The following is a 17,788-nucleotide window of genomic DNA, read 5'->3' as shown; positions in this document are numbered from 1 at the left end:
GTAACGGTGAACGCTAGGGGGTAGATATTTTTATGGATCAACGGGGTAGGCATTGAAGCATCGGTACGATTATTAAGATATCGCGAAAGGTACGATTATCAAGGTATTAAGTAATTGTAACGATTCGGGAGTAGCGGGAACTGGGCAGGTGCGATGGACATTAAACGTAGTTATTTTCTTTTTTTACGTCTCGACTCGAGCTCGAGGGTCTTTGGAAACCGTATCATCGATCGAGTTACAAGAGGAACCTACTTAGTAAACGTAATTTTCGATCACGAGAGGAAACAGTTCTCGTCGCGTATCGAATTACGAATATATAATCGGAACGTTAATGGTTAGTTTCGCGGTGGCTGTATCGGTATTCTTAAAGAAATTGAAAAAAGAATTCCACGGATCGTACACCGCTTAGGCAACTTTTCCCTCGGAAGGTATCCACGCGCCGGAGAACCTCCAGCGCAGGAATAATAGTTATAAATCTCTTGGACTTGTACTTACCCGAGAGTCGACGATGAGAATAATTACAGTAACGCGGGATATGTTCCTCTTGCATAATTTTCTCTTTATTTTCGCAAGGAGGAAGCAAATTTCTCATTTCCGCCATATGCGAGAAACGAGGAAGAAACGTGTTTGGAAAGAAAATAAATTTTAATGCCCGCGTAGACGGGAGTGTATTCTTGCGTGGAAACGATGAGAAAATCAAATACAGTAACGCGAGCTTACCCGGAGTTAATTAGGTTCACGATTTTTAGAGAGGTTCGCATTATTTCGCTTAATCGCCGTACAGTAAATTTCATTCCGAATATTTATTTCGACGCTCGAACAGTAATCGAGGGTACTTGGCGCGAATATACGCGCCGTTTCCTCGAGGAAAATTAATCGAGAAGGCCTCGACCAAGGAAGGAAAGTTTTTCCAGGGAAATTCGACATCGAGTACTAGTCGAGGCCACCATGGGAGCTCGCGTAACCCGTTCCCGTACCCCACGCGTTTCTACGCGCGGACGCGCCAGGAGGGTAGAAAAACAGCTAGAAAATGGAGTTGCCTCGCGAGAGGAAGAAGCCCCGGTTCATAGGGCGTAGTCCGGGGGGCATTCACGGTCCAAGGGGGTTTCCCGCGGCCCGCGACCTTTTACGATTCAACGCGGAGGAAGAGAGAGGAGCGTGGCGGGGTCTCGAGCGCGAGGTGTAACTGTCAGTCGCGCGATAAAACTTTTAACGCCTTCGCGTCCAATAAGCGTATAGTCCGCGGTGTTTTACATTGGGCGGTGTCCCGCGGCCATTACGCCGTAACGGGACAACGCGGCGCGCCGATTGGCCGACGGTGGCATCATGGCCGCTCGCTGTCCAGGATTACCCCCACCACCGGCCGCGCAACCACCGATTTCCGTCCCTCCGGCTAACCGCGCTGTCCTTGTTTACGTCGAACCTTCGAGGGTAAAGTAATAGGACAACCGGAGCCTTTTCTCCCGGACAGGTAACCTACCGCGAGTTTTTCCAAACCGATGGCGAATTTTCCAGTCAGATTTTCAGGCCGTCGAGTTTCACGTTGTTGGTCCACGATAACAGGTATCGTTAAATAACCAAAAAAAGAAATCTTAAAGGATAAATACTTTCTTTAAGATTCCTTCGCGAGTGTTATTTTGAAATTTCTGGTACGCGTTAGTATTTTTTTCAAATTAATCGTCGGATGGATATTCATTGCATTTGGTGTTTTAAAATTTTCTTGCGAGTAGACAGGTAGCGGAAAATTATGTCTTCTTGCTGGATCGTGACGCTTGAAATTTTTTTACTTTTTTTTGCAAATTAAACGGTAGATTACACTAGCTGGTTAACAGTGGCCAGTGGGGAGCATCGAGGAGCCGTCCGTAGGGTCTCCGCGTTCGATCGCGCGTTTGGTGTCGCGGACCGGCCGGGTCGATAACTTCCATCGCGTCCTACTTTACCGATCCCATAAACGTGTCCACCAGTCGCGTCCGTGTTCGTGCGACGCACACCCGGTCGAACCGCTCGCCCCCTTGCGTGTCTTTCGCGCGTCGCGCGCACTGTCCGTGCGTTACACTGTGTTTAACGCAACGAATGGAAATTATCGCGCCAACTCTAGCCACGTTTACCGCTCGCGCGCGCGTGCGTACGTGCAACCTTTCCTCCGAACGAGTTCGTTCCTTGGCGAAAATCGTTGCAAATTTCCCTGGTATTTTCCTCTCCTCTCACCTACGGGCTGATCCCGCGATAAAGAAGGTAATCTTCGCGATATTATCCCGTTCTAAATCCACGTCGGTTATCAAACTGCCGATGAAAAGTTTCGCGCAAAGGTTGCCCCGCAAGAAGAGAGAAGGAAGTTCCAGCGAGATAAAAAAAGGAGCTTCAATTTCGCCCGGGTGTACAGCTCGGCTGGGCGTGATATACGCTCCGTAGACGTACCGGGAGCTTACGCTGAAAAGAGAAGGGGCGGTCGGGGGATGTGAATTTTAGTAAAATCCTCGAGGCACGCACACCGAGACGAGGCAGCGTCATCTTTCACGGGAGTCTGGCGTCATCCGGCTCGTCGAGCGGCGCATGCATCGTCCCCTCTTCTCCCCGAGTACGGCAAAGTGCACGAGTCACCGATGCGTCCACGGATACGGGGACGGCGCACACGTGCGCGCGGATCGACGTTCACCGGTACATTCGATACACAAAGTAACGTCGCGGGCTTTATATAGGTGGGTTTTGTGTCGCGGCGCCATAACCAGGTATACGATGGTGTACATAGGATGCAAACCCATAAAAACCCCTCCCCGTCTGTTACGCGGGGGAGGAGAGTTCTCTCCGGCGTGTTCTTCGGACGGCGTTACCTTTTACCTAGGACCGAAACGAGCGCACCACCTACGGGCGGCAAGATCTCTTCGACGGGACGAAAGTCGACGCGGGAGAGCGCGCGGAGATTCGTCGACGAACGACGAAAACGGGGATCCCCCTCTGGCGAGTCTCGATCGGTAACGAGCGTCGCGTGTACTCGTCGCGTAATAGGCGAAGCCAGGTCGCGCTCGAGTCCTCGCGTACGCGGGCATACATTTCGAGGGAACGGAGATCGAAGCGAGCGGCTCGGTCCCCGTGCGTGATCGGAGCAGCGCGCGGATTCGTTTACGGGGGATATCCACGGTCGTTGTTCGCCGGGTCCACGCGTGCACGCGAGGACAGAAGAGGAGGAACTGTGCGGGGATTGAGTCGCGAGCAGTTCGAGCGGCGACACGCCGCTGGGTCGATCGAGGGATTCGTTAAATTTCGGTGGAGGAGAAGCAGCAGCAGCATCAGCATCGGCAGCAGCACGCGGGAGGGCCGCGGTGGCACGCGCGCGCGGAAAATTCTTGCCCGCTGCTCGCGGCCTCTGTCGCGCGAGCGTCGCGATCGCGAGTGAGTGTGGCTCTGGTACAGGGCGCATGCGCGCCCGAACGCCCGGCCGCCCAGCGGCCTCTACGCTCTCGACGAGGTTGGCAACGCGCGTGTTGTGAGACCACGTGACCGGCTCGATCTCCCCGACCGAGCGATGCACCACTCTCGTTGGAATTTTCTCCCGGCTCGCACGCACAGGTCAGTATACAACCGCTTCGTCTTGTCATCGATCCGCTCGCCTCCTCGGAGAGAGTCCCTTTCGGCCTTTGTCCATCTGCCTCTCTCTCTCGAGCCTCCCCACTCCAACGTATCGACGAAGCATCGCGTTCCTCGATGAAAACACGCGCACGTATGCAAAGGTTGCGAGCGGATTCTCAAGGTCCGCGTCTAACCGACAAACGAACGAACGAACGAACGAAGGAACGAAGAAACGAACGCGTCGATCCGATCGATGTCCCCCGGCTCGTGTCCTCGAACCGTCGAGAAACACGACGCACATAACCTAATCGAGGTTCCTCGATCGAACGGCCGTTGCGCGATTCGCGAACGCGCGCTTCCGATAGGCTGACGGGGAGACGTCGTAACGAGCGCGTCGTCTCGAATTGTATTCCGGCGGGGTTTAGGTGTACGGGGAGCGGCGATAACGCGAGCGGCGCGTGAAACGCGTGTCACGTGACCATTTTAGTCGCTCTTTCGTCTCCGATGTCGCGCGGTTGCGGCCGCGATGTTCCGAGTCGTGATCGCGAACCGCGGACAGGACGCACCGGTGTTACGCTCGTTCATCGGCCTCGATCGAAACTCCGAGAGTAAGCTTCCGTCACTCGTCGCTCGTTTGTTAAACCCAGTCGCGGCGACACCGCCGACAGAGTGGAACGCGCGTGGACCTCGGTGGGCTCGACGTGTACGACGATTTCGAGCGAACGGCCGAGAGAGAGAGCACGGTGAGTAGTTAGGGCAAACTCCTCGCGATGGCGCCGCGAGATATCCGATCGCTGACTGCCTTTTACGACGACCGTCTCTACCTAGTAAATCTTTTGTCCGGGGCTGCACCTATCGCTCGCTAAACCCACCGATTAATTTCGTACCGCGGATACCCGGAACACTGTCTCTCCGTAAACTATTCGTTCCTCTTTGCGAACACACCGATGAATCTAGAATCTACAATTCGACCGATGCCCCGGCCACGATATTTCGAGACGCTCCGATACGCCACGAGAGTTATCCTTGGGTAAATATCGTCGTATCGTTTACCCGTTGCTGTATTCGTTGGGTTACGAAAACGATCGTATCGGAGAGAGAACAATTAACACCGAAACGATCCAATATTTCCCGTTCGATTCGACCGGTAGGCAACGATCGGTTTAAGAATGCTTCGAATCGAATCGATAATAGGACGTTGTTCGCACGAGCTACGTCCTTCTTCGAAAACGAGTAAATGTCGAATCGAGAGATCAACAAGTAAGGAACTCTAGAGGACTCGAAACAGAAGTTGGTTTCGTGGTAGATCCGTCACCACGGTATCGACTTTGTTCTTAACGCGGTAAAGTGACAACGTTCGACGAACCATTGAAAATAGAAGTAACGATTTCAAGATGTAATCGTTGTACGATAATGTCTCTCGAACACTGTTACGACCCGTACGATTTGCGTTGTCGACAAACAATTTGGTAAACGTACCACAGGTGACACGCGTTACGATGCTTGTGTACGAAACGGAGTTTTTCCTTCAATTCTTCGGTCTACCTTACGTTACGTGTACACAGAAACTTTATTAGGACTGTACATACTCGTGTAAGTATTTCTCTTCGAGATACATTGTTTTAGAAGCGTTCATCGTGACGCTATAGTTTCAATTCACTGTATTATGGACCAATGTTCCATTTCATCGGTAAAGAGAACCGAAACGAAACGATTCGAACAAAATGCTCGAAAGAACGTTACCGTTCGATAACAATTAAGAGCAGAGATTGGCGCGACGCTTATCGAATGTTCATGTCCAGTTGGAAACATTCAGCAACATTTCGAAGCACATCCTGGAGCATTTACACCATCGCGTTGTCCACGGTAGATGTTACTCGTTCCCGTGAATTGTCCACGCTCGTAATCTTCGTTGGATGAATCCAAGAGTGGGATAAAAAAATTAAAATATCGTTCGTTTGGTCCCTTGGCTCCGCCTTGTATAATTTTCCAAGCGTCTCGTTGACTTTTCAAAATTTCGAGTAACAGTAGAAATAATTTTAACAGTCATGTTCCCTCGTACGTATCACCAAACATTTTCGGCCGTGAGTTCGCGATCACCTTCACGAAAGTAAACACAATGCTTCGCGACAGAACAAAAATTACTCCCAATGTTACGTCCCCCCTTAGTATCTTGATCCCCTTTATAATTTATAATTTCACCCTCCACTCTCTTAAATACCTATACTTTTACGTTCGCTCGCGTACCAACGATAGATACGTTTCTTTTATTTTTATTTTGCGCACAAACGTTCGAAGACGTTCAATCGGAGCAACCGAGACCTCCAATTCGCATTCGCACTTTATACAATTGCAATTACTTCGCACAAGTATGGAATAGGAACACTTTACGAGCACCTTGCACTCCGCGTATAATTCACGTTCTCCCGGGTGAATTCGAAACAACAACGATCGAACGAGATACGATCGAGAACACTCGCGAAATCGGGGTACACTTATCGGAGACGAGGAGGCTCGACGCGACCGATCGAGCGGCCATTTTCCAAACGAACTCGCGTCTAATCCTATCTTGGACCTATTCCACGAGCTGCGCGCAAACGTATCGAGTTTCACGGTGAAAAGAAGCAAGATACGCGCGAAACGGTCGAATCGTTTCTTTCCTAGCGCAAATATCTTCGTTAAGGGCGATCAGAGGGGGTCGAGAGCCGCGCGTCGTGCACTTTTACCGGATTATTCATAACCCGCTTGGCTATTACATTTTACGATTCTACGTCTTTACATTTGATTTATCATTGTCCACATACGGGTAATTACGGTCTCCCGCTGATCGTTTGATTTATCGCGATGGTACAATTAACCGCGTATCCGAAGAGATTTATGCCGCGGTGTGTCGTACGCGGCGCGCAACGTCCAACGTTGTAGCAGCTGACATTCAGGGCCAGTTGGTACGTAAAATAAAGTCGGAGGTAACGTTTTCCTTTCTCTTTTTTATCATTTCTTTTCTCCTTCCTTTCTTTCTTTCCTTCTTTCTTTCTTTGCACGAAACTCTCCCGCGGTCGCGCGAACCGCAAGACGAAACGAGCGTCGCGCAGCCTTTCGTTTCGTCTTGCGCGTTTCTGCTTTTCCCTGGTACCCGCTCGTCCTCGCGACGCCAGGTGGGTAATCTCTGCTGGAACGTCTCGTTACGGAGTCCAGCGAGGTTTGCAATTTCTACGAGGGGGGAAGAAAAATGTAGAAACCCGCTGGTTAATGAAATTATCCAGCGGGGGTATAAACGGGCTCTTATTCCGTTGCTCGCGAGACTACAATTATAAACCGTGTCCCAATTTATCGGGCGAATCTCGCTCATAGGGCGGGGTAGTTTTTATTCGGACAGGTGCAAAGAACGAAACGAGACGATACGAACTTTACGACGTTTCGTTGATCGTAACTGTATAATTTACAAATATCAGCGACGACCGCGTCGTCGTCGACGACGTTTTATTACACGAGGAGGCTCGGTGTCGTTATTTCAAGGTCCGCTTTATTAGTTTCGACATTAGAGACCGTAGGATGATTTCCGACGAAGGTGGAGAACCGAACCAGACGACGAAAGATCGTAATCGAACGGAAGCTCCGTTGCGCGAGGCTGACGTGATGGAAATTGAAAATCGAATCCTCCCTGCCAGCGATGTCTTCGTTTTTTTTTTTCTTTCGATCCAGCACTCGCTCGGGGCGTGTTGCAACGGGACGAAAGTGTGCTAAAAATACAGAGAAACGAAACGAACGTTAGTAAATACTTTTCTCGCGGGAATGGTAACGTAATAGCGATAGCTACTGGCTCAATTCGTATTTAAATTGCGAAAGAGACTCGCGGTTGTAATGCATCTGCGTTAAAATTAATTATCGAAAAGAACGTAATATCGTATCACCTTGAGGACAGAAAAATGTGGACGTACCTGGTTGTAGAAATATGTTTTCCAATATCGGAAAAATATTCGTGTTTTTAATATGAAAAAGAAATATTTATAATTCAGAGCAAAGCGTTTATATATCTATATATCTACTCAAAGATAAGATATTCTTTTTTTCCACAGGTGTACATAGTAGAATACTATGATTACGTTCACTGATTTCAAGGTCGTTAGGTTCACTTTTGCAGGAGCTCCGAGAACATTCCTAGGAAAATTCGTCGATACGTCTGACGATGCGAAGCTATGCGGAAAGTGTAACAATATCGTGCTTCGAAAGTACATTGTTAACAATGTAAAACCACCTGCGCGGAAGAAACGGTACGGCCTTTGCGTACAACTGCACGATGTGGAACAGAAATAGGTCGACGATGTGTGCGTTATCTATTGACATAAATTCCGACAAAGCTGCAATGGAAACCTGTTCGCCGATAAATTGAACGTTGCGTCGACGTCGTTCTCGTAACGACGGCCATTTTGAAATGCAAATTCCCGCGTTAGCGTTCCCACCGAGGATCGTGTTCCATATTTCTGCAACATTTAACAAAATTTTCATCGAATCGGCCTCGCGATCGAGCTCTCGAACCATCATCTGGCCGTAGAATTCCAAACGTGCGCGTTTATCATCGAGCGAGAGCAAAGTGTTCTTACCCTGGACAGTTATTTCCCTGTAAACGTTTTCCCATTACAAATTACAATCTTTTGCAACCTACGTGTACGATGTCCAACACGGATCTCTGTATCATCGCCTCAGAAATATATTTCTTAGTAGAAACCACCCAAAGAGGATAATCTAAGAAAAAACTCTACCCAATCGATGCTCCAAAGACACCGATACAAGACAGATGTGAAGACAGATCTCACCGAAACTTGCTCGTCTAAATTGGGCCTGGATACGTAACTCTGTATCGAACGTAATATTTATTATATCACCCGAAAAGCATTTACTTATCGAGAGCCAGGCCGACGCGCTTCCGACGAAAGACGTTCCATCGATTACGCGGTTCGAACGCGGCGGCTAGAAAGGTTCGGTATTCACCCTGGACTCGCGCGAGATAAGAGAACCGTGATCGGTGGGCGCAGGGAATGTCCGCGCGAGGTTCCCGCGATAAAGCGACGCGAGCAAAACGTCGAGATCACGGTACGGCCGTATACACGTACAGTTTGTTAGTTTGTCGTCCGGCCGGGTGGAACGATCGCGGAGTCACGCGAGCGTTTCTTGGTCGCCCTTCGAAGCGGATAAAGATCGTTCGGGTGTGCCGTCTCGTCTAGTTTCTCGCGGCATACCTCGTGCTAGCTACCGACGTGGTATGCGAGCGGAGCAGCGAGCCGAGTTTTGATAGCCGGACGATTTTAGCCGGTACAATGTCCTCGCCGCGTAATCCAGGGTGAACGGTGGCCCCGCTCGTAGCGAAATATTTTGTCACGGCGCGAATAAACTTTAACCGCAGCGTCGTTGCCGCGGTAACCTCCCTCTGGCCCACCGCCATCGACGCGGTGGTCCTTCTAACAACGTTTCCATCCGCTGGCGTCTCCACCGTACACCTGGTCTCTCTTATTCCCCGCCCGAGACCGAGACCGAGACCGCTCCTCGCGCGTCCACCGTTTCATCTCTCGCCGTGGTTGCCGCGTATTCGGCTTTTATTGCGAGACTCGGCCTCTTCCACGGGAGAAATTACACGGGCCCGGGGAATATGTAACGCGACGCCACCACCGATACCCGACGACTATGCCGCTAGAGTTACGCGACCGCTGTCTTTTACCGCTAATTAACTCGTCGCCTTGTAATATCGAGCTTGGATCCCCGTATCACGGCAACGGAACGCCAACGACGAAGATTACGGCCCTCGACGCGACTGAGATCGTCCCTCGGACAATCGAATTTATCGCTCGAACCGGTACTGTTTCTTTGTAACTTTTAACGAAGAGTTTACGAAAAATAGGCTTAGCTCGGAGACAGTAAACCGTTACAAGGACGATTGTGTACGAAACGTATTATTCGCGTAGAGAGGGTAACGATCGTAGTTGCCGAAGAAATGTTTCTCGCAATAGGAGGAAGAAACGGGTACGGTTCGTCTTTGGAAAAATCGAGAGCGAAAGATCCTTGAGTACCAGAGGAAACGATCGGTGTCGCTTTTCAAAGTCCAATTAGATTATTCTCGGGTGGTGCGCCCGGGACGAGTCGAAACACGAGTCTTTCTCCCCAACGCGCCTCGAAACGAGCAGGGACTGTTTTTGTTTCCCAAGATAGGATTGGTTGAACGTAGGTAACTCGTAAGCCCGAACTCGAACGTTTCGAACCCGAAGCTTCGAATCCACCGTAAATTTCGCTTTCGTCGAATTTACGAACGGTTCGAGAAACGTTCTCGAAGAGATTCGGTGATCCAGCGAAAAAGACACCGCGAAGAAGTAGATATTGTACGGTACTCGATCCTCTCGAACGTAATCGATCTTTGGGGATTTCTTATCGTCGTTCCATCGTGTTTCGAACTACGGGGCGTTTGTTCGCGTGGGAATCCGAACACTCGAGTGTGGCGCGAGTCGCGAATTAAATCCCTGGCCAAGAGCGTTAATCCCTCGAGTCGGCTCGCGCTCGGAAATTATTCGTCGTCCGGATCCGCGAGCACGGTGAGGATGATCGACGTTAAAACACGATCGAGATAAAGTGGTCGATTCAGTGGACACGTTCCCGATGGTATCTCGACGGTCGTGGGCAACGGTGGTTCGTCGTCGACGCGAGATAATAAAATACCAAGCGGCGAACGAGCCGCGGAAGGTGGATCCTTAATTATGGAATAATCGAAAGTCGAAGAACGTTCACGGTGCGCGTAATTGGTCCCGAGGGTAGTCGATGTTTCTCGATCATCGACGACCTCGATCGTGTCCGCGATAAGCGAACGTACTTTATAGTGTCGACGGGCCCATTTTTCTCGGACGGCTCGCCGGTTAATAACTTATCCCGCTATTAACTTACCAGGGTTCGATATGGGTACTTGCTTTCGAGTATCGAGAGAAAGAAAGAAAGAGAGAGAGAGAGCCAGTTGCGCACTTGTCAATGTTTTCGTCACGGTTCGGAATCTCGGTGGGTTTCGAATCAGGGATGGAAACTCGCGCGTTCTTGACTCGTTCCTCCACTAATGACTTTGCAGGAGCGATCGTAGGTTCGCGCACGGTCGTTAATTATTCGTGTCGCAACTGTGTAAAAATATGCAAATATTTTCACGCAAGGTAAACGTAACGTGCCGGGAGCGTTCGCAATATTAATCGTCGCGGCGCTTGATCTTCGAACCGTCTTGCCGATAAAAAGGAAACAATAAGAGGTATTCATCGACGATCGTAAAGTACCCGTATGTTCGAGCGAGTGCTAGTCGGATACATTACTTCGTGCGACGTGTCTCGTGGCAACGTTACCGTCTTTGCAGTCGATACGAAATACCATCGCGTCGCGAGACACGTTCCGAGCGTGCCGTTGTACGAGCTCTGGCTCGCTGCAGTAGACGGAAGTCGAGGAAATCGATAACGAATCGAAAGGGTTTAACGTTTCTCACGGACACGATCGCTCGGGAGTCGAGACGCGTTACTGGAACTTTGCGATCGACCGACTCGAGAATTACGTGAGTATCTGGCAAGTCTTGAAAGTACTCTGCGTCGTTTTCGTTGGTTTCGAGTTTCGAGATTTCTTCGACGATCACCTATTAACGGATACTTTTCGAATCTCCGTGTATTCGTAGCGATCCCCGATCACCGAGTTAACGCGTATCTTTACAACTTTGCGATTCAGAGTCTCGAGAATTACGCAAGTCTCGAAAGCGCTCCGTGTTTTCGTTGAGTTTCGAGTCTCGAGATTTCTTCGACAATGGACGATGAACGGATACTTTTCGAACCTCCGCGTATTCAAAGTCACCCGCGAATACGGATCGAACGCGTAACGAACGAAAATACCTGCACGAGACGAACGTAAGGAAATTCTTCGGTAGGGATAACTATAAAGTTCGAGACCCTCGAAGCTACTTTAACCGCGACTAAAAGTTCCAGCGGTTCGTTCGAAAATTTACAAGCAAGCGTATCGAGGTCTCGGCGTCGCGAGGATCTCCTTATCGATTGTCCGTCACACCGAGGCGCGGTGCGAACACGCTTGGACGATGCTCGTTGCACATTCTCGAGAAAGATCGAGTAAACTTTCCAGTGACCTATCCGCCCACGCTGTTCGATCCTCCGCTCCCCGCTTCTTTTTTCTCGTCCCCCAACCAACGTGGACTTCCTTTTTTCCTCTTCGTCCCACCCTTGAGATCACCTTCCGCGTCTCTTCCAATAGGAGGGTCCCGGTTTTGCCGAACATCCGACGTGCCCGATCTTTTATCATTCCTCGTCGAGACGCTCGGCACACGGATCGTCTCGGTCTCGCTTCTCGATGTTTATTTATTCACATCGCGAAGCAATCGAATCGAGACATCCTTGCGAGCGTTTCGATATCGGTCCACCTCGATCGATTCACTCTGGTCCTCCTCCGCAAAGATAATCGATACGGATCTACAACCAAATTCCACGAATCAAAGTACGAAGAACGATACACCGAGTGCTGCGATAATTCGGAGTAAATTTGCATTGTAAAGAAATACTTACGGAACGAGATTCAGGCGCGCAGTTATTGGTCGCGAGTAGTAAAAATTCGCGAGCAAGGTTTTTGCAAATTCGTCGACTAGAGTGTCTTGTTGTACGTACTCGGGTGTATAAAGCACGACGAGATTTTATTACTCTCGACTAATAGCTACGTACACCTTGCATAATTCCTTCGCGTCTTAGTCGCTGATTCGGAACGAAGTCCGGAACTTTACGACAGAAGTTACGTTGGATACCATTTGACAGAATTTTCCACGATAGCCTCGACGCGCAAAGATTTCGAACTCCTCGGTATCTTCTGCGATCTTTCGTCGCGAGCCGTGCCAGGCACTCGGGTCTCTCGTTTTTGCTCCTCGAGTCGTTCGGTATTCCCGTTCGATGCTCAACGTTTCGAGAAATCGACGGAGCTCGCTGTTCCTAACGAAAGAATTTCTGTGGAAAGAAAAAAATGTTAACGGTAACTCGCCGAGATGCTATGTAAAGGCACGGCGCTTACCTGAGCGCAATGGCGGGCGATAAAGGGCGACGCGAAAAAGTTTGCAGCGAAAAAAATTCTTCGACGATCCTTTCGCCCGCTCGCTCGAGTTACGTCCTTTTTCCGGAGACGGTATCCTCGAGGCAAGAAGGCAAAAAAAAAGAAAAAAGAAAAACGACAACCCTTTTTTTTATACCTCGTCTAACCATTTAACGTCGAAGGATACCGTTGGTCTTCTCGACGATACCGCTAGATTGCTTTCCTGTTAGAAACGAGATCACGGTCGTCTTTCGCGAAACTAACCTTCCTGAACGACCGTACGATCGGGAACGCTGGCTTTTTCGTTTCGCGGTTAAGGCTGCGAATTCGCCTCGAAAGAGCCGAGAAACACCGCGTTTCGAATTACCGTTCCGTTGAACCGTGGAATTATCAATGGACGAGTGCCGCGAACCGTGTCCTTTTAATCGATTTCGATAGTTCGATCGAGGTCTAGCGAGAGGAGCAACACAGTTTCGCGTTCAAGGAAACACTCGGTCCGAGTTTGGTCCAGGTTTCGAGTTACGAATGAATTTTCGCGTCTCAGAGATCGTCTAACTGATGAAAATCGATAAGAATGATATCCAAGATCGTAGAGCTCGCATCGATCGCTTCAACTGTACCTCGATCGTGTATTTCATCTTCGAATTCGATTTGTATCGTAGAATCCAATAGACGAATCTCTGGGAAATTTGATTCGTCGAGTTACGACACATTGCACCGCGTTTACTTGATATAAACCATCGTTAACACTTCGAGTAACAGACTTGATTCGCGACGCGCGATATTTCCGCTTTGTAATTTTATCAAGCGGATGTCTTCTACTTTTAAAAATGGATTAAGTTTTCTAACAGATTTTACGAAGTTTCTAACTTTTACAACTCGTTTTTGTATCGTGCTCCATTTCCCCGCTCTAATCGAAAGAATCGCGAACGAGACACCGGGATCCCACAAGGGCAGGTTGTTAACTCGCGAGTACGGTTCGTACGTAGGTCAGATTTCAATTCAAATTTGCGTCCCATTACTTGTGTACTATCTCGTGCTGCCCGGTAATAATCGCGAATTTATTTAACATATAACACGTGTAATTAATGGGCGCCAACGATTTATGAAATTATTCGCGCACACATCGCCGCGTAGGTGCGCGCTTCTTCCCGCGCAAAAAAATAGCTTCTACGCTCGCAAATAACTCTTCCGTTTTGCGGCCTACATATGCATGAGCGATCATTACCGGGTGATTATCTACACCTGCGCGCCGAGCAGTTTGCGCTTCTCTAGAATTATTTCGTACAAAGGATAATTGGTTCGCGGAAGGTTGATTCGCTCCGGGGGCTGGGAACAACGTCCAGTTCGATTTTATTTTCCTCGGAACGTGTCCTCAAACTTTAACACTTTTTACAACCGTATTCGGACTAGACTCGTTCGCGTCTAAATAGTAACGATTCTTTCGCGAATTTTCAAACGTTCCTCGACAACTGTCGCTGTCGAAACACTGGCGTAATATCGAATCGCAGATACACCCTGCGCGCGTAAACAACGAGTCGTTGTCTACGAGTGTCTATAAAAATCGAATTGTATGTACAACGCAAATTACGCGGTCGAATCGACGAATTTAAACGGACTCTCGAAAATCGAAAACGATCGTGCCACGAACGTTCACGAACGAGATAAAGTTCACTTTGAGAGAAACACCGATCACCGAGCGAACCGACGATTAATTTCGCGAAAGACGAACGGGAGGGAGGTAGGTAGATAGGTAGGGAGGATTTAAGAAGAGGATTTCAAGTGCCGCGTCAAAGGTCGAAAGAAAACAGCGGTTATACGATGCACTTAAGGCGCAAAGTTCTTCCCCTTGGTAGGTTTCTCCCACGGTTGTCAGTTTCGTGGCGTAAGCGAGGAATAAAATATTTCTGGATTTATCTAGCTTCAATTACGAACGAACAAAGAACCGTGCCCTAACGAAGCGACAGTATCCACCCGGTTTCATTGTTCTCTCCCTTCTTCGTTCTTATCTTCCGTTGTTCGCGACATTAACAATAATTGGCTCCCTCCGTAATTCCTCCTTTTTTCGATACATCGAACTACGAGGTATCCGAAGTTTACGATAATCGTTCGTCCCTCGTTCGTCGATTTTTCGCTGGACACGGACAGAATCGTCTTTTGAATACGATGCTTCGACAACTTATTTCCAAGAGAGGAAAATCGTGGATAGTTTTGCGATACCGTTTGCCGGTTTCGAGGAGGGATCGACCGTATCCGTATCTCGATTCTTCTCGGAACTTATGACGTCGATTCCGCGGTGGACGTTTCGCCTCGGTTACGATCGCGCTTTCATCGCGCATCGATCCTTTCCGGCGCATCGATCGCTCGCTCGCTTATTTTTTCCTCGGCTGTTTCTCCGACGTGTCCTCTTTACGGTTCGCGTCCGACGTGAAAACGCACACGCGCGCCAGAAAAACGCTACACGCTCGAAGAAATAACCCCGTTTACGGTGACGAAACCAAGGGAGAACTAAAATTCGCCCGCTCGTTTCTCCATTCGCGCGCGTCCGTTTCGAACACGATTCTTCGGACGATTTACCGATCCGTGAAGGAATTTTGCATTCGACCCGCACCGCCATTTACGAGCCCTGCATCCTGCTCGACGACGAGAATCGAGACTTCACGGAGCGTCCAGAGGATTTTCCGGCCAAACCGCGTCGGTAAGTTCCATAATCGACTCGTTCGGTATCTAGAATATTCGATCGGGTTTCTCCGATAAATAATTCTCCTTTCGCGCGAAATTTTAAACAATTTTTAAATACATCGAAAGAGATCGTGTTTTCGTAAACAAGAACGCCGAGAACGTCTCTGGTTGGGTTTTGATCTAGCGATCAGAATTTTTGAGAAAGGTTATTTCGATGTTGGTCAAGATTTCGTATCTGCGTCGTAAAAGTTCTATTTACAGTAGTAAAGACGTATTTGTCTCGCAACCGGACCATCGTTAGGCGTTGATCTTGTAACTTTCGGTAGAGTTAGAAATAAGAAACGGAAATCCTTGGCCGTATAGTCGCAAGGAAATTGTAGAAAATCGACGAAAAGATTCACAATTTACAATCTTCTTCGAACTCGTTACGAAGAAGAGCAGTTGCGTTTCAAATTTCTTCGTTCTTCGTCGTTCTTCTAGCACCAAAAGTTCGATGTGTTCTCGTACGAACATCTCTGCATATTATTTTGATTTCTAGATTTCTATTCGTAGAATCGTTCGCGATATCTCAAGGCACCCTGTGGACACGGCTTGGGAATTATTTAACAATTCCTCGGAGCCAGACCGGTACGCACCTCGAAAGACGAGCGTCTCGGCACAACGATTATTTATCGGAGCTTTTATCCGGTCGTGGCGGCAACCTGTCCGCGAATCGCGCGCGAATTCCGGCCAATGGAGGTACGCGAATCGTAGGAGAGCTCGGGCGAGTCGCGCGTGTAAATCGAAGTCGTCGTCGAACCGCGCGAGGCTCCAGTCGCTCGCGTTCCGCTCGAAAACGCGGCGAGCGATATCGTAAAGAAGTTTCTTTACGCTTTTCGCGGCTGGCTCCCCGTCCAGTTGTTGATCACCATTTTTGCCCTCACTTCCCCTCATTATTTTTAGCGGTGTCCAACTTGTTGCAATGTTGGCGTCGCGGAACAAATTGACGATGCTTTCGGGCTCGTATCTTCTCCGCGAATCGCGTCGGGACGCTGGCAAGGACGATTTTATCTTCTTCGTCTCGCCCTCTTCTTTCTTCGCGCGCATCGTACACCTCCCCGACGCGTACCGCGGTTTTCGAGGTTTCGACGACTTTACGATTACGCGGGATTCCTCCAGTCCGCCATTTTTTCCTCGACTTCCCCGCCGAAGATTCACGCGGTGCTCGCGACTATTTCCACGGTTCTTTTTTTAAACTCGAGGGGGATCTCGTGACTTCCTGTCCGAAATTCATGGAACTCGAAAGATTCGCAAGGGTGGATATCGAAGAACTTTGGTGTAAGGAATTTTAGAGAGTTTAACGATAGCTCGGGAACAAGAACCAACATCTCGATGGAACGTTCTACCTCGACTTGACCGATTTTGACGATTTTGATCATTTGGAAATGTTTACGATGCGCGCGATCCCGAGAATCCGAATGGAAAAAAAACTATCGAAAGCAATCGGAGGAATTCGTGGAGAATATTTGGTAAACTATTGACGAGAAGCTGTAAATTTTCCTTCGGTGACTTCCTGTCCGAAATCCTTGGAACTCGAAAGATTCGCAAGGGTGGATATCGAAGAACTTTTATCTAAGGAATTTTAGAGATTTTAACGATAGCTCGAGAACAAGAACCAACATCTCCACGGAACGTTTTACCTCCATTGCGACAACTTGACCGATTCTGACGATTTTGTTTATTTGCAAACGTTCACCATGCGCGCGATTGTGAGAATCCAAATGAAAAAAGCTATCAACAGCGGTTGGAGGAATTGGTGGAGAATATTTGGAGAACTTTCGAGGAAAACTGCGAATTTTCGTTGGTTGAAAGCTCGCGATACGCGTACGGTGTTCCGCAGCAAGGTCCGCCATTTCCTCCTGAAACAAGGAAAAGCGCATTCCGCTCCAACGGCCGGAAAGCGAACGAACGGCCCTCTTGTAAGTTTTCTCATCAGGAACGGGTTTCGTTTGCGAAATTTTATTCGCCTCCAACGAGACGTAAAGCGTATTACATTGTTGACGCGAAGATTGGCTACGTAAAACCCGGTGGACGTCGAAGGGGCGGGCAGGGGGGCGGAGGGACGGAGCGAGGAGATCGGCAAGAATGTCGTCGACGAATTTCCAGAGAGAAACCTTCGAAGGTAGGAAGGGATGTGCGCGCAAACACTCCTCGACCGTGTGTTTCGTCCCTGTGTGTACCAGCTCGGGTTTATGTACAGCGCCGTGTAACCCGAAGGGTTTAGGGCCGGGTACATATATATGTACGCGGTATGTACTATGTACGTATACGTATATATATATACATCCATGCGTCTATCTCGATGGGCGACGTTGGAGAAGTCTCATTAGACCGAAGTCCCGTGGAACGAGCCAAGGAAACTCGAAGCGGCCAAGTATATTCGGAGGAAGACATGAAAACTTGGAGAGATTGTGAA

The 17,788-nt window shown here is 49.0% G+C and overlaps 1 protein-coding gene across 3 annotated transcripts in view; it reads left to right on the top strand.

Annotated features, from left to right (window-relative positions):
• The first annotated feature begins 4,092 nt into the window (after nt 1–4,092).
• Nucleotides 4,093–17,788, top strand: part of LOC143144455 (homeobox protein abdominal-A homolog) — a 326,022-nt gene continuing 312,326 nt past the window's right edge. For 2 of the 3 annotated variants that reach the window (XM_076306872.1, XM_076306873.1), the window contains exon 1: nt 4,093–4,310. The gene's annotated coding sequence lies outside the window, so the exon portion shown is untranslated. The remainder of the gene's footprint in view (nt 4,311–17,788) is intronic. The other variant, XM_076306875.1, reaches the window with a different exon arrangement.

The sequence above is a fragment of the Ptiloglossa arizonensis genome, chromosome 3, assembly GCF_051014685.1.
Source record: "Ptiloglossa arizonensis isolate GNS036 chromosome 3, iyPtiAriz1_principal, whole genome shotgun sequence".
NCBI lineage: Eukaryota > Metazoa > Arthropoda > Insecta > Hymenoptera > Colletidae > Ptiloglossa > Ptiloglossa arizonensis.
Note: the sequence above shows the minus strand (reverse complement) of the source record. Positions and strands in the feature narration are given on the sequence as shown.